This window comes from Dipodomys ordii, unplaced genomic scaffold (assembly GCF_000151885.1).
Source record: "Dipodomys ordii isolate 6190 unplaced genomic scaffold, Dord_2.0 Scaffold1000000184, whole genome shotgun sequence".
Lineage (NCBI taxonomy): Eukaryota > Metazoa > Chordata > Mammalia > Rodentia > Heteromyidae > Dipodomys > Dipodomys ordii.
The window spans coordinates 69,979-94,744 of NW_012283801.1; the positions used below are offsets into that span (position 1 = coordinate 69,979).

The 24,766-nt window shown below is 45.7% G+C and overlaps 1 pseudogene; it reads right to left on the reverse strand.

The window, feature by feature from the left end:
• LOC106002689 overlaps positions 1-23,605 on the reverse strand; it is a 43,795-nt pseudogene extending 20,190 nt beyond the window's left edge.
• Between the last annotated feature and the right edge of the window lie 1,161 nt (positions 23,606-24,766).

Consider the following 24,766-nt stretch of genomic DNA (forward strand, 5'->3'; position numbering starts at 1 on the left):
GCTCTGTGCTTGAGAAAATAAAAATAAATAAATAAATAAACACATTAAAATATTTTAAAAATTATGACGCTGCTTGACTTGGAATTCATGCCATTTTTTCTGCCAGTCCTGGGATTTGAACTCAGGGCCTAGGTACATCTACAGCACTGTGGGAGAAGGGGAAGCTCACTATGCTGCTAGACAAGAAAGTCAGGCCTTTTCTCAGGGCCTGAATTCAAGTCCTAGCTCTTGCAAAAATAATATTCGTATGCATTTTAAATACAGGATTCATATTTACATACACGTTTACTGTATATTGCAGTTAGTGTGGTTATTCATTTTATTTTGTGTTTTATTTATTAATTATGTATTTTAGTGAGTATGATTACACACATAACCTTTTTTACATCTTATTACATATGATATAGATTTGCCAATGTACTATAACTCATTCCTGAGACCCAGGACTTTCACCAATAAGGAAGACAAATGGGACATTTGGCTTCTTCCACCAGGATTACTTAAGTTTTTGGCAGTTCTGTGATTTGAACTCAGGGCCTAGAAAGCCCACTTCATGAATGGGGCGTGGGTTAATGTTAGCACACCAGTCTTATGCAAATGGAGTTTTCGGTCAAATTTGGCCCTAGAAGTGGCCAATATATAAACACATAGATGTGTAAAATGCAGTGTGTGTGTATTTACATATGTATATGCATCTATAAACATATACAGAGAGAGACAGACATTTATGGAGATTCTAGTGTATAACTCTATATAAAGAGTGATGTCTATAACTTACTTTTATATATTCTATTGCTACTAATTATTTGGTCTAAAATTATTCCTCCATTAATTAATCACGGTAGAAGACTTAATAAAGTAATAATTAAATTAATCAATGACCTATATTTAATGTATACAATCTTATATTAGAAAGACTAGTTAAATAGTAATTCAATTAGCACATTTCAAACATTCTATTAGTGTTCCTAGAGATAGGAACCAGTTTCCTAGGATCTTCAACCATGTGTATGTGGGAGTCCCAGGCTCAAACTCAGGGCGCAGGTGTCTGGGTTGACCTCCGGCTTCACTGACAGCCCACCAGCCTCAGCCACGCAAAGTCATGTACAATTTTCAAGCCAAGTCAGTGATACCCAGGATGGTCACTGTGCAAAAGAAACAAAGGTAAAACTGTTGTGTAAAACTTTCTGGTTTTTCCTCTTCCATTTTGATTTGTTTGTTTGTTTGTTGGCCAGTGCTGGGAGTTGAAATTGGGTCCTAGGATCCCTGGATCATCTGTGGGTGTAAAAGCTGCACCCCAGCCTAGGGTGATCAAGGCTGAGGCAGAGATGTGAAGACCTGAGTTCAATCCTCGTGCCTCCCCCACCTAAAGTTAAGGTCCTGGCTTGGAATTTGGGACATTTTATCTGCCATACCTGGGATTTGGAATCAAGGCCTGGGTAACACTATTTTGCTATGGGTGAAGTGGAACCTCACCCTCCTTGAATAAAAGAAAGTCAAGAGCATTTCCCAGGGCATGAATTCTAGCCCCAGAACTGGCAAAATAATATTTATATACATTTATAATGTACATCATATATATATATTTGCATAGGTATTACATATTGTACCTAGAAAACAATATTCTCACAGACAGCAGAACAGGTCAACATTGGCTTCTTACTCCATCTGTTGTCTTTGGCACTGCTAGGATTTGAACTCAGGGCCTCGAATGCCAATTCACCAAGGGATCAATGTAAGCACAGCAGCCTCAAACAAATATATGCATAGAGAGTGAGAGAGATGTATATGTATATCCCAGTGTATATTTAAATATATAAATATATTTATAGAATGTGAGATGTCTATATATCATTAAATTACATGGAATATATTACTAATAATTATTAAGTATTAAATTATGCCTTCATTTAATGATGTATCATGGTTAAGGCAAAATAAAGTGCTTCCTTGTGGAAAAGGAGCTCAGGGACAATGTCTAAGCTCACAGTTCAAGCCTCAGGACCTGCACCAAAAAATAAAAATAGAGCCAGTAATTCCATGTGTCTGTGTATGTGTGAATGTATTTCTATTGGTGAATATCCAGAGTCACTATGAAGAAAGGCACTCAGCTAGGAAATTTGCTTTGAATAGAATGATTTCATAGCACAGAGGGTGCTTTCAAGACAGTGCATGTTCCAGGGCTCCTCTCCCTGTTCCTCGTGTAGCCGGAGGGTTTCTCCACACCCCAGGCTGCTGGAGGAAGTCTGTCTCTTTGTTGGAACAGGCAGACAAAAGGCCTCACTCCTGTACAGCTCTGTAACAAACAACTCTATCCTGGCCAACTAGTGATGATGAGTGTGGGCAGGCCCTAAAGACCAGGAGAAAAGGGCCTTCCCCAAGATATCTTTCTCCACAGTGCTCTGTTTTGACAGGAAGACTTCATTTGTGCCACCTCCTGGGGCAGGACAAGTTCCCTGCACTTATTCTGTCTTTGTTAGCCTATGTTCCAGTGTTGAAACAAACTGCTACAATTAATTCAAGATTCCTTCTGGCAGACAACAACTAGGGAGCTTAACCTAATGCAATGATTCATTATTGGCAACAGTGCCTCCCTAGGTTTTCAGAAGCTTGCTACATCTAAGCACATTTGCAAAATCACAATGTTCCCTGTTATGTAGGGCTGGTGGAGCTCATCAGGTTTTGAAACCTTTGACCTCTCTTAGTTGGGTCTTGGGTGGCTAGGTTTGAACACAGGGCCTGAGTACTGACCATGAGCTCAGAACAGAAGCTCAATGTGTAGTAGGAAGACCCCTACTCAGGCAGGCAAACCCACCTAGTCGTCTGGAGTGACAGAGCCCACCACGGCAAAGTTGGTAACAAAGAAGCAACTTTATTGAGAAGGTTTCTGCACTGACCGGCCAGGGCCACAGCACAGGCTAAGGAGCTGATACTGCCACCCTGAGCAGCCCCCATTCTTTGGTTTTTAAAGGCAAAATCCATGAGGTCGAGCCTGGTCACGCACAGGTAACCAATGGGATCATACCACACAAAAGGATTGCGTGGTCATATCAGACCACACACAGGTGGCTAATAGGCAGAGTTTACTGTAAGCATGTGTGAAAGGCAGGGTTTACCACCATAAGCAGATGGTGTCTGGTAGTTGGAGCCAGATTACAATCTATCTGTTTTATGGGTCAGTCTTTAACTCAACAATCAAGGTAAGTTAGGTTGTTAAGGGGAGGGGAACCTAGAGGCATTCTTTCCATTCTAGAGGCATTCTTTCTATTCCAGAAGCAGGGCTGCTTGAAGCCAAGGTCTAGTTAAGCTTGTTTAAAGTTTTTTTTTTTTTTCTAAAATCCCTAAAACAAAGGCAAAGCCTGGAAAGAAGCTGTACCAGCTCAAGTCTCCTCTCAGGGCCTACTTCCCAGTGCTTTACCCTTTGATGTCACAGTTCCACTTCTGGTATCTGTGTGTGTGGGGGGGGGGTAATTTGCGTGCATATACCAGTCCTAGAGCTTGAACTCAGGAACTGCGCACGGTCCCTGAGTTTCTCCTGTACAAGGATAGCACTCTACCACTTGAGCCACAGAGCCACTACAGGCTTTTTTCTAGTAATGTGCCACTGAGGTTTCAAAGCCAGGTTTTCAAACATGCAAAACACTCTACCCCTAAGACCGATTCCCAGCACTGCACTTCAGGTTTCTTTCTTTCTTTTCTCGTAAGTTGGAGGAGTTGAAGTCTGGGCCTGGGTGCTGTCACTCAGCTCTTCAGCTTAAGTGGAGAGCTCTACCAGAACCCATTCAGGTTTTCTGGCAGTTCACTGGAGATAACCATCTCAAGGCATCTCCTGCTCAGGCTGGCTTTGGACCATGATCCTGAGCTCTCAGCCTGAGTCACTGGCACCCAGCTTCCACTTCAAGTTTCTAAGTGGTGAATAGGATATGATAATGTCATGGGACCTTTTGTGTGTGGGATAGTATTGAACCCAGATCCTCAGCTTCCTGAGCAGGCAGGATGATAGACCTCAGCTAAAGACACCTAAGCCGTGACACTTTGCTGCAAGGGGTTCATTGGCTTGGCCCGGTACAGTGTTAGCCATGAGCATAAGAGGAAAATCAGTGTCTAGGCTCTAAATTCAAGGTTCATGATGGAGAAAACTAAACCAAAACAATTGTCAGCAGAGACAACCCTATAGAGTTCAGTACATACATAAATTTGGCACTACCTTGGGAAATATCTGTGCCTCAAGTTTCTCACCTGCACAATCATGTTACTTGTGGAGCTCTAACAAGAATCAGATGAAAAAATACACCCCGTGAAGGACTCAGCACCCAGCACCCCAGGAAGGTCTCTTCATATAGCTCTATCCCACAAGCTGTCATTAAAATTAGGATGTTTTCATCAGTATTACCATTCCTTCAGAAACATGTCATGAACCACACAAGTTCACATCTAACGGTTTAGAAGGTGGTTAGTGGGGGAGGGGAAGGGTCATCAGACTCACGGTTTGCACTCATAAGGTTGTGGGTACTGTCCTAAGATCTTTTCCTCAAGGCTAGAGCTCTACCACTTTGTGCCACAGCTCAGAGTCTCACAGACTTCTTGCCAGGGCTGAGTTTTCAACACACCAATGTCAGAACTCATTACCTGAGCAGCTAGGGTGAGCCAGCAGCATCTGGTTCGATGGAATTGGTTTGCAGCTGTTAACCTCTGGCTGTCAGGATAGATGGCAGCCGTCATCTTCAGATTCCCGGCTTGCTCTGTCATGAAGTATTTAACGCCCTTGCCTTGTATAGTTGCAGTTAGAACCTTCTAACTTTTCTTTCGTACTTGAGTGACAGCACCAGTTCCGGCTTTTCTGTGCATGTGATATTGTGGAAAGGAACCCAGGGCTTCATACAAACTAGGCAAGCACTCTACCACTGAGCCCCAGGAGTGACAAGTGCAGATATATATATATATATATATATATATGTATAAAATAAGAAAAATATCTGTATATTATTAAATTACATATCCTATATTACTCTCAATTATACATAATTAAATTATTCCTTCATTTCTCATTGTTGAAAATATAAAAAATATTAATTGAAAATTAGTCAATGTACTATGATTATTGTTTTTAATTTTAAAATATAATCAAATACTAACTACTAATGTAATTGTTACTTTTGCAACATTCCATTCATATGGATGTATGTCAGAATGCGTTTCTTAGGATCTCCTGCCATTCATAGGTGGTGGTCCCAGATTTTGAACACTGGGCCTAGGTTTCTGGTTTTGGCTATGGCTTGCCTGATAGCCCACCAAACTTCAGCAGTGTAAGGTCACATACTCTTTCTGGTCCCTTTCATTTAGACCCAGGATGGTCACAATGCAAAGGAAAAAAACAAAGTAAAACCGCCTTCTGGAACTAGTTTTAGGCTTATTCTTCCCCCACCCCCTTTCTCTTTTTTTCTTTTTTGTTGTTTGTGGGGCCAGAAATCTGGGTCTGGACACTGTTCGTCAACTATTCAGCTCAAGACTAGTGTTCAACCACTTGAGCCATAGCACCACTTCCAGCTTTTTTCTGCATATGTGGTGCTGAGGAATCAAGCCCAGGGCCTTATGCATGCAAAGCAAGGACACTACTACTGATCCACCTTCCCTGCCCTTCTTCTTTTTTTTAATCAGTCCCGAGATTCGAACATGGGTCCTAGGATCTGAGAATGGGCTGTGGGTCCATTGGCTGCACCCCTGGCTAGGGTGATCGAACCTGAGGCAGAATTGCCACAAGATGAGTTCAAGCCCTGGGTCTGAACAAAATAAATTAAGGCCATGACTTAGAATTTGCTCCATTTTCCTGGCAGGCCTGGAATTTAAACTCAGGGTCTGGGTAACTCTGTGACACTGTGGGGGAAGGGAAGCTCACTGTTGTTGAAGACAAGAATTTCAGACAAGTTTCCAGGCCTGAATTTAAGCACCAACACTGGAAAAATTAATATTCATATATGTGATCTTTTTACATACATGGGCTTACTCCATATGACATTTATTACCCTTATTTATTCATTATTTATTTTATTTAGTATTATTACATATATAACATTTATTTCATTCATTACATCTTATCACATGGATATATTTGCATATGGATTATACTTCATACTGAGACCCAGGATTTTTACAGAGAAGGAAAAAAAATGTGTAAAAGAAGGCAGGATGACAGATATCAGCCACAGATGCCTAGACTAACATTTTGTACGGGTGTCCTTGGGTCCCCTTGGTAGGGTGCTAGCCATGAGCCCAACAGTGAAGGGTCAGTAGCTAGGCCCTGAGTTTAAGGTTCATGACTGAGAAAAATAAACCAAAACAATTGTCTGCAGGAGAAAACTCACTAGAGTTCAGTACATACATCATTTTGGCCTTGACATGGGGACATATCTGAGCCTCAAGGTTCTCATCTGCACAATAATCTGTGGAGCTCTTACAAGGACCAGATGCAAGAATGCACTCAGTACACCATTCCTCATATAAGACTCATGACATAGCTGTATCCCACACGCTGTCATTAGAATTAGGGTGCTTTCATCAGTGTCACCAAACTACACAAAGTTCACATCAAATGATTTAGAGGGGTGGGTTTTTTGTAGGGGGGGTGGTGAGTCAGCCACTGGGATTCCACTGAAAGTTTGGGGGTACTGTCCTAAGATCATTTGCTCAAGGCTAGAGTTCTACCACTTTGAGCCACAGCTAAGAGTGTTGCAGACTTCCTGTCAGGGCTGGATTTTAAAACCACCAGTGTCTGATCTCAGCCCCCCAGTATCTTGGATGACAGGGCTGAGCGAGCTAGAAGCATCTGGTTCCGTGTAGCTGGGTTGCAGCAGTTTACCTCTGGCTAAGTCAGGTTAGATTGTAGCTCTCAGCACCAGACTCCTAGCTTACTCTACGATGATGTATTTGCAGTCCTATTCTTATATCTTTGCAGTCAGAACATTCTATCATTTTGTTTTGGTGCCAGTCCTGCATCTTGAGTAAGTGTCTAGACACAGTCCCTAAACTTTTATGCTCAAAGCTAGTACTCGACTGCTTGAGCAACAGCATGACTTCTGCATTTTTCTGTGCAAGTGGTAGTGAGGAATGGAGCACAGGACTTTGTACATACTCGGTGAGCACTCTAACACTGAGCCCCAGAAGTGACAAGTGTATAAACAAATAAATGTGTAGATTGGTAGATAGAGATAGATAGACAGATGGATAGATAGATAAATAGATAGATGTATATGTATAAAACAAAAGAGATGTCTGTATATTATAAAAACTGCATATATGATATTAATACCAATTATTGGCAATTAAATTATTCCTTCCTATTTAAGTATCATGATTGAATACATAATAAAGTATTAATTAAAAATTAGTCAATGTAGAATAATTTCATTGTGTATAATTTTAGAATATAATCATATACTAACTACTAATTTAAATGTTACTTTTATAACATTCCATTTGTACGGATGTATATCAGAATGAATTTCTTAGAATCACCCACCATTCATTAGTGGCAGTTCCAAGATTGGACCTCCAGGTCTAAGTTGCTTGTTTCAGCTTTGGCTTCCCTAATAGCCCACCAAACATTAGCAATGCAATGTCATGTACACATTCTGGGGCTTGGCATTTAGACCCAGGATGGTCACAATACAAAGGAAAAAAAAAGTAAAACCACCTTCTTGAACTTCTCAGTTTTATCCTTCTCCTTTTTATTTTTTATTTTTTTGCCAGCTAAGAAATTTGAAGTAGGGTTGTAGGATTCAATGATCAGCTGTGGCAGAGATGTGAAGACCTGAGCTCAAGCCCTGTGCTAGGCCAAAACTAAAGTAATAATAAGACCCTGGCTAGGAAATTGCACCATTTTTCTAGCAGGCCTGGGATTTGAACTCAGGGTCTGGGTAACTCTGTGACACTGTGTGTGAAGAGGAAAGCTCACCGTCCTTGAAGACAAGAAATTCATGGGGCTGGGAAGGTGGCTCAGTGGTAGAGTGCTTGCCTTGCATGCATGAGGCCCTTGGTTCAATAACTCAGCACCACATAAGCAGAAAAAGCTGGAAGTGGCACTGTAGCTCAAGTGGTAGAGTGCTCACCTTGAACTGAAGTGCTGAGTGCCCATGCCCAGATTTCAGGTACCATGACTGGCAAAAACAAAAAAGAAAAAAGAAATTCAGACCAGTTCCCAGGGCTTGAATTGAAGCCCTAGCACTGGAAAAAGTATTATTCATATATATGAGATCTATTTACATATATGGGTTCTACTGCATGACATCTATTACCATTATTTATTTAGTATTATTACATATATAACATTTCCTTTATTATATCATATCTCATAGGATATATTTGCATATGGATTATACATGGTATTGAGACCCAGGACTTTCACAGAGAAGGAACAAATTGGCTTCTTACTCCACAAATAAATTTTTGGCCATGCTGGAATTTCAACTCTGCCTACATTGCCTACATTAGTACATCAGGATCTCCCTCATTTTTATGGGTGGTAGTCATAGCATTCAAATTCCAGGCCTGGGTAGATTACTTTGAATGCAAACCATTGGAATGACACCGTGAAGATTTCAGATTGTCACGATTAAAAAAAAGAACAACAAGGAGAAAAGAAAGCCAGGTGTCAGTGGCTCCTGCCTATAACCCTAGCTCGTCCTATGGCTCAGATGTAGAGAATGCCAATTTGAATGCATCCGGGGCAGGAAAGACCACAACACTCTTCTTCTAAGAGATCAAGGGGAAAAAAACCATTAGTAGGGCTGTGGCTCAAGGGCAGAGTGCTATCCTTGAGCAAAAGGAGCTCAGGGACAGGGCCTAGGCTCATAGTACAAACCTGGACGTGCCTCACCCCCCCCAAAAAAAGAAGGCAATAACTCCATGTCTCTCTGTATGGATGGATGGTGTATGGATGATGGGCATTCAACAGGTTGCCCATGTCCATCCCCCTAACCTGGGCAAGTCCTCAGAGAATCCTAAGTCTGAGCCAGCAGCTTGAACAAAGCATCCTTCTCTGCCATTTAATAACAGAAGCCCTGCCGGCTTTGCCTGGACTGTGCAACAGGTGCCTTATGTTCTGGCTGAGATGTCCCATCGGGACACCTAGCAGCCAGCCACTGCCTCCAGGGAGACCACAGTTCCTAGGCTGTAGGAGTTGTCAAAGGTTCTGGCTCCATATTTTCTATCCCTCTGTAGAATATGTGAGCCTACTCCTCTGGGGTCTGGTGGCTATCCCTCATTCACCATTCCTCATTGCTGAGTCACAGGCTGGTCCCAAATCTTGGCAAAGATATGAAATAGCCAGCGATTTCTGCACCAAAAGGGGTAAGCCAATAAATCCCTCATAGTTCCTGTCAGAAGTGAGCCTTGGGCTGCGAATGTGGCTTAGTGGTAGAGTGCTTACCTAGTATGCATGAAGCCCTAGGTTCCATTCCTCATGATCACAGAAACAGAAAAGGCCACTGTGGCTTAAGTGCTGAGTGCTAGCCTTGACCAAAAGAAATTCAGGAACATGCCCATATTCTGAGTTTAAGCACCAAGACTGGCAAAAAAGTGAGCCTGGTGAGACATATTCTTCTGGTACTCATAGGAAGGCCAAGGTTAGAGGTAAGAGGTAGGGTAGAGGACAGTTGCTGGTGTCTCACACCTGTAATCTTAGCTACTCAGGAGGCTGAGATCTGAGGATCACAATTGCAAGCAGGAAAGTCTATATGAGACACTTTTCTCTAATTAAACACCCCAAAAGTCAGAAGTAGAGCTGTGATTCAAGTAAAAGAGTTCTAGCCTTGAGCACAAAACCTCAGGGATGGGATCCAGGCCATGAATTCAAACCCCAGGACTGGCACAAACACACACAGACACACACACACACACCAAGCTAGAGCATTTGCCAGTCATCCTGCACATGTTCCATGTCTAACAACTAAATATTTAAAAAAAAAAGAGGGAGAAGGGAAGGAAAGACTTGCTCCTGGAGGTGATATAACCAATGCCAAAATTCCCCAGCAGTTCTAAGATGTGGAACAAGATAGCCTCAGGCAGAAGGTACAACATGCACAGTTTCCTGAGGTGTGGTGTAGAATAGGTGGTGTGGGTGGAATGAAGGTTCTGTGGCTTCAGACAAGTCTGGCAGGACATTAAAGGCTGGGTCAAGGTTTATACTTGAATCACAGGGAGGGCAGAGGGTGGGGGTCCCAGAATAGGGCCCAAGGGGAAGATTAGCTTGGCTTTTCACCATGGACCCCAGCCATTTCCTGTGGCTGGAAGCCTATTTTTCACAACTCCTGACCCTCAGACCTCCTTTACATGGAGGAGTCAGGGCAAATGCAGGGAAGAACACTTGCTTAAGAAAAGCTTCTAGCCCAATGCCAGTGGTGGCTAAAACCCTGTAAATCCTAGCTACCAAAATGACTGAGATCAGAATTCGTGGGTCAAAGCCAGCTCAGGGGAGGAAAGTTAGTGAGCCTCTTCTTGCCGATGAACTACCAAAAGCCAGAAATGGAGCTGTGGCTCAAGTGGTAGAGTGTCAGCCTTGAGGCAAAAATTAAAGAGACTAGAGTTCAGAATCTAAGTTCAAGCCCCAGAACTGGCACATAAAAAATAAAGAAAAGCTTTCAGGAGTTCCTAGTCCACTCTGGTGAAAGGCCAAATCAGTTGGGTGCTGTTGGCTCATGCCTATCCTCCTATCTACTCAGGAGGCTGAGATCTGAGGATCATGGTTCAAAACCAGCCCAGGCAGGAAAGTCTGGGAGACTCTGATCTGCAATGAACCACAGGAAAACTGGAAGTGTTACTGTGGCTCAAGTGGTAAGCTGAAGAGCTAAAGGGACAGTGCCCAGGCCCAGAGTTCAAGCCCCATGACCAACACTTGGCCTGCTTGAACCTCACTCTGTGGCTCTAGGCAGAGTAATTTCCAGTGGGCCCCTAAGGATATCCCAAGATCTAGGTGTCCTACAATTCTTGAAAGCAGCCTCTTTGGGAGCCTTTGCCTACAGAGCGGGCCAAAGTAGCAGAGAAGGGTCTAGCCTTGGGGCACGGAGATCATTGGCCAGGTCATCAGAATGGCATCTGTCTTGGGTGCAGTGTGGATCTGAGCAGTAAATCATTATTTCAGACCAGGTTTCTGGGCCAGGAGAGGCAAGAGCTGCAAGATGGCACGGGGGCAAATTTTTCAGGCACACCTTGGGTGGGTGTTGAGTTGGGCTCATGAAAGACTTGTAGGCTCAGGAATCCACAGCTGGCTGGCTGCTGCTAGTAGCAGTGGCTATCCCAGGAGTCCCAGGGCTCAGGGCACTGCTTTCCTCACCAATGTTCAGCGGCAGATGAAGGTCTGCAATCATGCACTGAGTATAAACGAGCATCCATCATGTTCTTCCCTTGATCCTGTACCCTAGGCATGGATGGAGGTGCAGGTTCCATGCACCAGACCCCTCAGCCCAAGAAAGAGTTGGGGAGAAATAACTGACGTGTCAAGAGTTTTCTATGACTGTGCCTCTGAACTGCCCCCAGTTATAGCTCACCTCATCATTACCACCTTCGTGTGTGTGTGTGTGTGTGTGTCCATGGGCACATCTTGGTACTAAGGGTTGAACTCAGGATCTGGGCTCTGCCCCTCACTTTTCATTCAAGGCTAGCAACTCTACCACTTGAGCCACAGCTTTTCTTCAGCTTTCAGGTGGTTATTGGGAAAGGAGTCTCACACACTTTAGAAAAGTGAGCTGGTGATAAGAAATGTACTCATTATCTTGCCCATGTAATTGTAACTCCTCTGTACAGTATTTTCACACACACACACAAAATAGATCCTACTGATACTAAAAAAAATGAAAGAAAGAAAGAAAAGTGAGCTGGGCTGCCTCTGAATGCCAATCCTTAGATCTCAGCCTCCTGAGGAGCTTGGAATATGAGAGCATGAGCTATTAACATCTGGCCACACTTTCCTTCTTGGCTAAGACAGTGTACCTCTCTCCCAGCCTAGCACTCAGCTACAGCTAACCTTCCTCCCCCTCCCACTATTCCTCCAGGCTTCAGAGGAAACATACACTCACCTGAGGACATAGAAATAGGATGCTTGGGCTGGGAAGGTGGCTCAGTGGTAGAGTGCTTGCCTTGCATGCCTGAGGTACTGGGTTCGATTCCTCAGCACCACATAAGCAAAAAGAAAAAGCCAGAAGTGGCGTTGTGGCTCAAATGGAAGAGCGCTAGCCTTGAGCTGAAGAGCTGAGGGACAGCGCCCAGGCCCAGAGTTCAGGCCCCATGACCGGACCCAAAAAAAAAAAAAAAGGATGCTTGACAGGTTTGAGCTTTATGTTCTCCACACAGTCAAGGGCTGCTAGGAGCTGATGTGGAGATCAGAGATCTAGACCAGGGCAAGTACACAGCTGTTAGAACAGAAGACAGTATGAAGAGACATCCTTGCAGCTGGATGCCAGTGACTCAAGCCTATAATCCTAACTACTCAAGGCTGACACATGAGGATCAATCAAGATTCCAACTAGCCTGGGTGGGCAGACTCTTATCTCCAATGAATCACCAAAAATCTGGGAAGCAGAGCTACTGGAGTACAAGTGGTAGAGCACCAACCTTGTGCAAACAAGCTAAAGGATACCACCTAGGCTCTGAGTTCAAGCCCTACTAAACACACACACACACACACACACACAAACATCCTTAGCAGGTGCCAGTGGCTCATACCAGCAATCCTAACTATTTAAGAGGCTGAGCTATTAAGATGGCATCTTGAAGCCAGCCCAGGCAGGAAAGTTCGTGAGACTCTTATCTCCACTAAACTACTAAAAAAGATGAAAGGTGAGCTGTGGTTCAAGTGGTGGAGTGTTAGATTTGAGCAAAGGAAGTTCGGTGCCTTGGCCCTGAGTTCCAGCTCTAAGAGTTTTTTTATTTTTAAGACATATTTGACCCTCCATTCTCTCAGGCCATAAATCCAGATTTTGATCATACTAGATCTCACTTCCACTCCTGCCACTTCCACAGCACCACTACAAGTGGCCTGTTTCTGGCCAGGTCTGGGTTAAGAAGTGACGTGCACAATGGGGGCATACTCAGGTCAAGGCTAATGCCCAAGAACATTGAGGTATCAGCCATACCAGTCTCTCCTCCCCCAATTCCCTGGCCCTGGAATTCAAGGTCTGTGCCACTGTATTCTGGGCATCCAGATTTCTCTAGAAGGATTTGAGAGACCCAGCTGGGGCTGGAAGAGAGACTTGCCTGCGATAAAGTACGTTGACATTTCCTAAACACTAACAGATACTTCCAAGCCACCTTGGCCTCACCTCCAATGTAGCCCGGAATCCTCCTTGCTTGGGCGGCCTTCAGTCCTCTATGAAGCTGGAGTTGGCCAAAGCCACCGGCAACCCCCTTCCCCCACTCCACTGCCAGCCTGCTGAGAGGGACATGCAGCCAGAGGTCTAGCTGAGGAAAATAGCAGGACATCCCATGTCTGAGTTCCCCACCCAGAGACAGGCAAGACCTTATTGCATCTGGTCCGGCTGACCCAGAATCCCCTGCAGGCGGCCAAAGATTTGGACAGCTGGACTTGAGCCCCAAAGAAAAGTTTGAACTCAGGTCTCTGGTAATTTAGGACTCATTGTAGACCCAGATAGGAGGCTAAAGGCAAGGTTGGTGTGGAGGAGGGGCACCATCCGAGGTAAGAAAGTGGCAGACAGGCACCCAGGAAGGGGACAGAGAAAGATGAGGAAAACACACACACACACACACACACACACACACACACACACACACACATGGCACTGGTGTCTCACACTACTCAGGAGGCTGAGGTCAAAGCCAGCCAGCACAGAAATGTCTGTGAGGCTCCTATCTCCAATGAACCACAAAATAGCCAGACATGGAGCTGTACCTCAAGTGTTAGAGCACTAGATTTGAGCACAGAGGCATAGGAACTTCACTTAGACCCTGAGTTCAAGGCCCAGGTCTTCTACATCCAAACACACAGACACAGATACACACAGACAAAAGACACACGAACACACAGACACACACACTGGTAGCCCAAGGCCTCAACAGTCCCTGAGCACCCTGAATATTCCACCCCAGAGATGATGGCATTACCATCATCAGACCAACTGTAGACAAAACTGAGAGCCTCTCACATGTCTGGAATGATTCACAACACATCATGGCATTTCTACTGTACACAGTTACGCAGAAAATTCAGCTACCTTTTGTTTGGTTGTTGGTTATGGGGTTTGAACTTTGGGCCTGCCAGAAGGCCCTCAGCTCTTCAGATGAAAGTGTACGCTCTACTACTGGAGCCACAGCACCACATCCAATTTTCTGGTGGTTCATTGGAGATAAAGTCTCACAGACTTTCCTGCCCAAGCTGACTTTGAACCGTGATCCTTAGATATCAGCCTCCTGAGTAGCTAGGATGACAGCTGTGAGCCACTGGCAACGCCCGGCTACACCTAACTTCTTTTTTTTTGTCAGCTCTTTTCTTTCTTTTTTTTATTGTGAAAATACTGTACAGAGGGGTTACAATTACATGGGCAAGATAAGGAGTACATTTCTTATCAAGCATTGTAGCCTCCTCCTTTGTTTCCCCTTCCCATCCCTCCCAGCTCCCCTCCCCCCCACCAAAGTTGTAAAGGTAGTTTTCGATATGACAACTTGTACTTCTCATTGATGCAAGGGTCAGCCTGTATCCTTATTTAAACGACTTGTTTTTCCCCATCCCCTCCACAAATTATACCATAATTAAATACAGTGAAAGCAGGGGTTGTACTGTGGGGAGGGACATACAAAGCAACAAAGAAATAATCTTATAAATGCATTAGAAACAAATGCATGAAAGAAAAAAAACATTTAAATATAAACCTTAGGGTTCATTTTCCTAACATCACCTCACCTAACCTTTTCTGCTTGAATTATATATATACTAAATATTGCAAATAAGGAAAACCATGGGACCTAAGTTTCTTTTGGCTTGGCTTACTTCACTTAATATAATTTTTTCCAAGTCTTTCCATTTCCTAACAAATGGGGCAATGTCATTCTTTCTGATGGAGGCATAGAATTCCATTATGTATATATACCACATTTTCTTGATCCATTCATCTACTGATGGGCATCTGGGTTGGTTCCATATCTTGGATATGGTGAATAATGCTGTAATAAACATAGTTGTGCTTGTAGCTTTAGTGTGGTCTTGTTTGTAAACATTTGGGTAAATTCCCAAAAGTGGGATTGCTGGGTCATAGGGAAGCTCTATGTGGAGTCTTTTGAAGAACCTCCATACTACTTTCCAAAGTGGTTGAACAAGTTTACACTCCCACCAACAATGAAGTAAGGTTCCCTTCTGTCCACATCCCCTCCAGCATCTGTTGTTATTAGAGTTCTTGATTTTTGCCATTCTAACTGGGGTGAGGTAGTATCTTAATGTCGTTTTGATTTGCAACCCTACTACTTCACCATCTCTTGCAAGCAAGGAAGGGGTATCTTTCTTTCTTGTTTGGTTTTTTGTTTTTTGTTTTGGTTGAGGGGCTTGAACTCAGGGCTTGGGTACTGTCCCTATTGTTTAATTTTCCTCAAGGCCAGTTCTCTACCATTTGAGCCACAGTGCCCCTTCCAGTTAGAGATTGGAGATGAGGCTCTGGAGGGACTTTCCTGCCTAGCTGGGAAATGAGATCCTCTGGATCTCAGCCTCCCAAATGGCCAGGATGACACGTGTGAGATGACAGGATTGAGCCACCGGCTCATGGCTTAAGGTGTCTTAAGGACTAGACATCTTAAGCCAAAAATGACAAAAACTCCCATGCTCTTGGATTTGAAAGATTAACATTGTGAAAATGGCAATACTTCCCAAGGCTATCTACAAATTCAATGTGATACCTATCAAAATTCCAACCTCATTCTTCAAGGAAATAGAAGAGACAATCCAAAAATTCATATGGAATAATAAAAGACCCCGAATAGCAAATACGCTCCTCAACGGAAAGAACCCTGCTGGAGGAATATCAATACCAAATTTCAAACTCTACTATAAAGCCATAGTAATCAAAACAGCTTGGTACTGGCACAAGAACAGACCTCAGGACCAATGGAATAGAATTGAAAACCCAGAAATGAACCTAAAGACCTATAGCCATCTAATCTTTGATAAGGGAGCTAAAAAAATAGAATGGAAGAAAGATAGCCTCTTCAGTAAATGGTGCTGGCAAAATTGGTTAACTACTTGTAGAAAACTAAAGTTAGATCCTTATATACCACCCTGCACCAGAATCAACTCCAAATGGATCAAAGACCTCGGAGTCAAAGCAGACACTCTGAAAACATTACAGGATGGAATAGGAGAAACCCTAGGTCTCCTTGGTGCAGGCCAAAATGTTCTTAATAGAGACCCAGAAATACAACAAATCAAAGAAAGGTTGGAGAAATCGGATTGCATGAAGTTGCAGAGCTTCTGCATGGCAAAGGACATAGCTAGCAAGATCAATAGAAACCTTACAGATTGGGAGATCTTCACTAGCCATACAATGGACAAGGGTCTCTTATCTAAAATATACTTGAAACTCAAAAAAATTAGATCTACCAACAACAAATCCTCAAAGAAACAACTGCCCAATAAATAAGTGGGCTAAAGACTTAAAGAGAAACTTCTCTGTAGAAGAAAGAACTATGGCCAATAGACAGGAAGAAAAGCTCAACCTCCATAGACATAAAAGGAGTACATTTCTTATCAAGCATTGTAGCCTCCTCTGCAGCAATCTTCTTATACCAAGGGAAAACCAAACTCATCAAGACACAAACCAAATGTAACCCTACACTTCGGACTTTGTCACCAGCATCCAAAACCATTCTTCCAGGGATGGAGAAAATAGAATTCACACTACCATTCCACCCCAGCTCCCATTCACCCACTCCCTGCCTGCAATAGCCATAACCTCTGGAGTTCTTGGTAAGGCACCACCCACCCTGCTTTGGCTTCACACTGGGGCAAACCTGAGGACTTATTAGAAATGTCTGTACTGTGAGGTCAGCATCTGGTCTCACAACCACAGCAACCCTACTACTTCACTATCTCTTGCAAGCAAGGAAGGGGTGTCTTTCTTTCTTGTTTGGTTTTTTTTTTTGGTTGAGGGGCTTGAAGTCAGGGTTTGGGTACTGTCCCTGATGTCTAGTTTTCCTCAAGGCCACTGCTCTACCACTTGAGCCACAGTGCCACTTCCGGTTGGAGACTGGAGATGAGGCTCTGGAGGGACTTTCCTGCCTGGCTGGGAAATGAGAACCTCTGGATCTCAGCCTCCTTAGTGGCCAGGATGACAGGTGTGGGATGACAGGCATGAACCAGCGGCTCATGGCTTAAGGTGTCTAGTGCTTCAGAATTTCCACCTACTCCTCTAGACACTACCACCTAGACACCCCTCTACTTCCTTCAGGGAAAGTAAAGGGAGGCTAGAATCTGGGTGGGGCCATGGGGATTAAAGGGCCCCCTCCACATCACTAACCCCCTCAAAGCTCCCATCTGCCTCCTCCGGTTTGCCTAGTCTTCCCGGGCAGATCTAACCCACTAGGAGTTCTGGGCTTGCCCTATCCATACCCCACCCAACCGATACCTGAGGACTTCTGGGGCCAGATGCTCCATGTCCCGGTGGAAGACGTTGGGAGAGTTGCTGATAACCGGGTCCAAGGGTGCCCAGGGCAGAGGGATTGTCCAGCTCCCCTCTGTCAAAGGAGACATAAAGCATGGATGGATTTACTAAGAGATTCAGGGCATAGCCATCTACCTGTCACGAAGGTCCCTGGGAGAACTGTTTTATGGTGACAGCCCTGGGGCCTGACCTCATGGCCCAGCACTGTCCCTGACTTTCTGTGTCTATTGGGGAGTGCTCTTTCACCTGAGCCACTGTGCCACTTCCAGCTTTTTCTGTGTATGCAGGACTTCGGGATCGAACCCATGCTTTCCTGTGTGCTAGGCGAGCCTTCTACCTCTAGGATGCAATCCCAGCCCTGGATAGCTGTTCTTCTGTGACCCCTCAGGCCTGTCTTGGGACAGTCTCGCACATCTATACCAAGTCTCTCACCAGCAGCCCTGGCTGGAAATGAACACGCTATGCTATGTTGCCCATCATCTGCAGCACCTTTGCTCTCTGTGCTTCCTTCAGATCCTCCTTGTTAAGCAAGACCCCCTTTTCAAGTACTGTCTCCAAGAAGCCCTTTATGATCACCTTGGAAAAGCTGGAGCCTCTCCGCTGTGCAGGCTGCAAGCCTTGTCAGGCTCTGCCCTCCAGCCAGTGTGGGTTGAGAATGCACAGAAGGGGAAGGCTTGGATTCCACCAGCAGATTTGTTAAGGCCCTGATACACCACCCAGGGGCAGGTGATGTATCACACTCTGTGAGAGGGGGCTGGAGGCCTGGGCAATCTGTGGGCAACAAGACAGGGCCATTTCTTTGTGTGGGCTTGAACTGGGGATCTGGGAGCTGTCTTTCTTAGTTTTATTGCTCAAGGCTGGTGCTCTACCACTTGAGCCACAGCTCCAATTCTGGCTTTTTGGTGGTTCCATGGAGAGAAGAGTCTCTCTGGCTTTGCAGCTTATGGCTGGCTTTGATCTTTGATCCTCAGATCTCTGCCTCCCAAGTCGCCAGGATGTCAGGCTTGACCATGAGCCAGAAGTGACAGGCACCAAAGGCTTTTTGGTTTCTGTTTACTTCTGTTTATCTCCTGTGAACTAGCAAGCCCAAGTTAAAATAATCAGTTACAGGGGATCAAATTCCTCTCCTAGGTCAGTTAATCGAGGAGATAAAGTGTCTTTGGAAAGGGCTAGTCTGAGTTGGCTTAGTGGTGTATGTGTGTGTGTGTGTGTGTGTGTGTGTGTGTGTGTGTGTGTGAGTGTGAGTGTTGAGGATACCTCCTCCCAGCAGGGAGTGAATCCAGGATCCTGACCCCAAGGGAGGTGGATGACGGAGGGTACCTAAGGTCACATCCAGGGAGATGATCTGAATCCTGTCCTGCAACAGATAAAGCCTGGACAGATAAAGGAGAGAAGGAGAGGGTTAGGGGAACATGAAAGGGAGCCCCTTAACTTTGGCTACATGTACCAATGAGAAAATTGAATTAATCTTTCTTGGTAGTCAGATGAAAGATGTACACTATTCATTTATTTTATGATTGTGTTAGTCCTAGGGCTTGGATTCAGGGCTGGGGTATTATCCCTGAGCTTCTTTTGTTAAGGCTGAGGCTCTACCAGTTGAGCCACAGCACCACATCTGGGTTTTTTGTGTGTGGGTTTGGGGAGGGAGGTGGTTTATGGGAGATAAGAATCTCCTGGACTTTCCTGCCTGGGCTGCTCTGAGTCACAACCATCAGACCTCAGCCTCCCAAAGAGCCAGGATGATGGGTGGGAGCCATGAGCTCCTGACCTCCACCATCCATTTATAATCCCTTAGGCCCAGGGCCGGGCCACCCATACTATACCTCCTTGTTGAGAGTAGGAAGCAGATATGAGTGGGTTTGATACTTCAACAGCCTACCTATCTTTGAGCATTGTTCTGGGTCAGTCTGATGGAGGCTTTGTCCTGATCCACAGCAATGACTTGGCTCTGTCACCAGAACAAATGTCCCCCCGGGAGGTGTCAGGTCTGGGGTCTTTCCTCTGAACCCCGCCCCCCTAACTGAAACGACACTCCCCAGCAAAGGGTAGTACACACAGAGTGTTTTTACTGTCTTATAGCCAGGGTCTTGTCAGATAGGTGGGGTATAGGTCAGAGGCCGGGGATTGTGCTGGGCAGGGGGACAAGGTGACACCTTCTCATCCACTTTCTTTCAACGGTGTAGCAGAGGGAGGTGGGAAGACTCATGGGATGGACAATGAATAACTGTCACGGTCTAGCCAGGGCACAGAGGGCCTTACCTCATGAAGCTGCTTCAACAGGCTGAGCAAAACAGCTCCTGACCCACAGCCCACCTCCAGAATGAGAGGGCTACCTTGGGTTCCAGCCACATGGGGATGCTGGGCCACCTCCTCCAACACTCATTCAACCAATTCCTGAGAGAGAGAAAGAGAGAGGGAGAGAGAGAGACAGAGACATAGAGAGAGAGAGAGAGGGAGAGAGAGAGAGACAGAGGTCCAGAATTACACTTAAGCCTGGTGCCGGTGGCTCAGACGTATAATCCTACCTACACAGGAAGATAAGATGTGAAGATCTTGGTTCATTGCTGGCTCGGGAGGAATGTCTGTGAGACTCTTATCCTCAAAGAACCAACAGAAAACTGGAAGTGATGCTGTGGCAAGGGGGTAGAGTACTAGTCTTGATCTGAGGAGCTTAGAGATAGCATCCAGGCCCAGAATTCAATCCCCACAAATGACAAGAAGTGGACTTCCCACCACAAGAAGTGGACTGAATAACACCCACTGTCCTAGGAAGCATGTCAGAGAAATCAGGCCAAGCTTCCTGTCAGCTGGAGGTCATGAGCAGGTCACCTGGCTTCTCCATGACTCATTTTTCCCAGCTGGAAAAATGAATAGAGTGAAGGATCCCTTCCTCATGGGGACAGGGTAATGATGAAAGACAGCCATGTTTTGTTTCATAATCCCACACCTGTTGCATGATTAATAACAGACCCCATCTGAGCCCTTTCCCCTCAACTTCCTGTCATATGCTCACAGAATTGTTGAGAACTGTATCTGACACCTGATCGCTCTGTGCCTGGCCCTGCTCCAGAAATCCCTCTGTATTAGTCCCTTATTTACTCACAACTGTCCCATGAGGAGACTGAGGTTCGATGGTCGACATCCAACCCAGAGCTTCACCTGTGGTCAAGAATTGGCTGCCGTGAACTAAGAGTCTGGGACAATCCATCTAAAATTATGACTGAGCAGGGCGCTAAATGTCTATCCCCCACACACCCCCACAGCCACACAAACACACCTCCACAGTCCTTTGCAGGCAAAGATATTTTACTTTCTTTCTTTTTGTTGGTTGTGGGGCTTGAACTCTGGGATTTGGTGCTATCCCTGAGCTCTTCAGCTCAAGTCCAGCACAGTACTTCTTGATCCACAGCACCACTTCCAGTTTTCTGGTTGTTTATTGGAGAGAAGAGTCTGAGGGTCTTTCCTGCCCAAGCTGGCTTTCACCCATGATCCTAAGATTCAGCTCCTGAGTACTTAGGATGACAGCCATGAGCCACTGGCACCCGGCCAAAGATGCTTTTCTATGCCTGTCATCCTATCCCCTCAGGAGACTGAGATCTGAGGACTTCAGTTGGATGCCACCTTTGGAAGCAAAGTCATTCAGAACTCTTATCTTCAATTAAACACCCAAAAATCTTGCAAGTGGAGCTGTGGCTCAAATGGTAGAGTGCTAGCTTTGAGCATGAAACAAGGGATGGGACCTAGACCCTAGTTTTAAGCTTTTTCTAGCATAGACGCACCCAAGAAAAGGAAACAGGTGAGCACACGGGAGCTCAAAGCGCACACATAATACTCAAGACTCACAGAATAGACTACATCCTACTCTGAGTCTCTAGATTCTATGTCCTAGATCATGACAGGCTGAGATGGGACTGACCATGCACCAACTCAGGACATTCAAGTACAATCTCATACTGAGGATCCCGTGACCTCATCAAGGACTCAAGATCTCTCACTGTCCTGCCTCGACACAGGGCAGTCAGGTGAGATCTAGTTATCCAAACAAAGGATATGGGAATGAATGAATTTCTCAGCCAAGGGTGCAGACTGGAGGGCTGCAGGTCCCTCTCTCTCAGGGAGGAGAAAAGGGCTGATCCATCTCCTGAATGTTCCTGGGTTGTGAGTATCTTCAAAGAAACAACCCTGCTCCCAGCCTAGTGCCTCCTGTTTTCCCACTAGCCTCGACCTTCAGTCGGCCCCTCCCACATCTGCCATCTAGACTAAAGCCTGAGCCAGCAAAGCGACCCACCTCTACCTCTGAGGATGGTAGTCATGGAGCCCTAGAGTCCCCTAGAGGAAGTCTGGGGGTAACACGGGTCTTACTCTCGCCCTTATTCCCTGGGTGTCCTGTTCCAGTGGCACGCTTACCTCTGTCTCTGGTCGAGGAATGAACACTGGGGCTGTCATCTTCAGATTGAGCCAGAAAAAGTCCCAGTCCCCAAGGATGTACTGCACAGGCATCCTGCAGTGGATGACAGCCAGGTTGTCAATGGTGAACCCAGAGTGCCAGGACTTTTAATAGCCATGTGGCTGGGTTGAACATTCTATCACTGATGGTCTAGGTTGTCAGTTGAGGTCATGGCTCCAATGGCCTGACACACTTGATCTGATATTGTCCTCCTTCTTCATCTTCCTGCTTATCCCTTGCCACCGAGGACTTGCCACTCCCTCACCCTACACCTCCCTAGCCCTGGGACAGTTTCTTCTTATCTGACCAGTAAATAAACTCCCTAAGCCAGGAGAGATTGAAACTGTTTTCCTGTGCAGTCAGCAACCACTCAGATTTTGATGTCATGAGTTGCTGATGTCATGAATGGGTCAGTGGCTGGGTCCTATACACTAGAATTATGCTCTGAAACTGTCCCCACAGAGATTGTGAATGGTTGGCTCCCTTGATCCAGGGACTCAAAAAAGGCTTGCATGCTCCCTTCTTCCTTCCTTTCTTCCTTTTCTCCCTCCATCCTTCCTTCCTCTCTTTCTCTTTCCTTTCATTGTGTCACTCCTTGGCATGAACTCAGAGCCTGGGTGCTGTCCCTGAGCCTTTTTTTTGTCAGCCGTGGGGCTTGAACTCTGGGCCTAGGCGCTGTCCCTCAGGTCTTCAACTCAAGGCAAGCACTCTACCACTTGAGCTAGAGCGCCACTTACGGTTTTCTGGTGGTTTATTGGAGAAAAGAGTCTCACGGTCTCTCCTGTCCGGGCTGGCTTTGAACCGCAATTCTCAGGTCTCAGCCTCCTGAGTAGCTAGGATTACAGGCGTGAGCCACCAGCGCCTGGCTCCCTGAGCCATTTTACTCTAGGCCAACAGTCGACAGCTTGAGCTACACATCCACTTCTGGTATTTTCTTTTTGGTAGTCAGTTGGAGATAAGAGTCTTACAGGCTTTTCTGCCTGTGCCTTAAGCCTCAATCCTCCTATCTCAGCCTCCTAAGTAGCTAGGATGACAGGTGTGAGGCACCAGCATCCAGCTCAAATGAAGATTTTGTCATGTGCTGTGGAACCAGCACTGGAACCTTTCATCGTGTATGATCCCACCCCATCCCCCCCAGGATCTGCCACACACTGTAACGTTTTGTTAGATAAATTGATGAGCATATGTCTATGACAATACTACAGAAAAGTCCCATCATACTCAGGTAAGCATCCTGGGTGGGGGGAAAACCTGATGTAGCTCTCCCACAGTTCTCTCTCTTCCCTCTTCCCACCCTCCTGCTGCCACCGCACTTAACTGTATTGGCTCCAAGGATGTGAGCCATGATGTACTCACTGTATTCTGGGGCCTCTGGGATGCCTATCTTCTCAAAGATCTCTGTCCAGCCACTGACCAGCTGTATGGCACTCAATTCCCCACTCAGCTGTGAACAAGGTTGTCGTGAGGCGAAAGCCTAGCTCAAGGGGCCTCCTCTGCACTCCCTATGGCCAGACAGGATGGTCCACCATATCCAACACCCAAGTTTCATGTTGCAGAAAAGGATCCCTGAGGCATCCTGGGTCTCTGAATCTCCCAGAGTCCAGTATAGGTCCTAGGAATTGTCTCTGCTCACAGCGATCAGGCTGCAGATGGCAAGGTCACAATCTCTGCTCCCCACAACATCCTCAACTATAGTGATCACACTAGAGAGAGCCAGAGGAGAATTGGCAGCTGACGGAGAAAGGCAGTCAAGGCGTTCATAGCAGGAGACCATTTGGCTCGGGAACTCTGCTTGTGCTGCTTGAATGTCATTGTTTGGTGGCTGAAATGGTCCATCTCATTTGACCCAGAAATCCAAGCATTAGTAGAAAATGCCAGCTTCAAGGAAAAAAACCCAGGAAAAGCTGGCATTTCAATTTGTCCCAATCAAACTTAAAGGGTTCCAAAGTCAGTGATCCCCTTTTCCTTCCAGACAGCCTACAGCAGGTTACAGAAAATGGCATTCAGAGAGCCTTAGCTAACTGCCATGTCCTGATCCCAAGCATGCTCCAGCAGAGGGAACACACTTGCCTACCATTACCCAGCTGGAAACAGCCCAGGAGGGACACAGATTGGAGTCTGTTGGACTCCAGGGAGGACTACCCACCAGTGTCCTGCCCCTAGAGGGAATCCACACCACAATTGGGGGCCTGGAGCCCCCTGCCCCGATGCCCACTTACACAGTCAATACCCTGCGTAAGATTCCCCTCTCATCCTCAGTTGTGGTGAACCATCTGCTATGTCACACCGTTCGTCACTTCCCAGACCCTCCTAGACCCTCCTAGATTCACAACCCCTGCCCTACTACCTCCCATCTCGTTCCCTATTTATGTTCCGTAGACTCCTTCCCAACCTTGGATTAGCTCCAACTATAAACACCAGAGCAGACTGGCTGGCTGGAAGAGTGCGGCTGTGATCACAGTAGCCTCATGAGCCTTCTGGCTGAAGACAGAAGAGCAGGTGTCCACTCTGGTCTGTGGTTCACACAGGCCTCCTAGGGGAGACCCACACAGGTCCAGCAGCTCCTGTGGGCTGCGGTAAAGGGGAAGAAAGAGATGGAAAGGAACATCTACTGAAACCTTCTCTAAAGGAGCCATGAAACGGTGAAAGAGAAAACAAAATTATGGCTGGG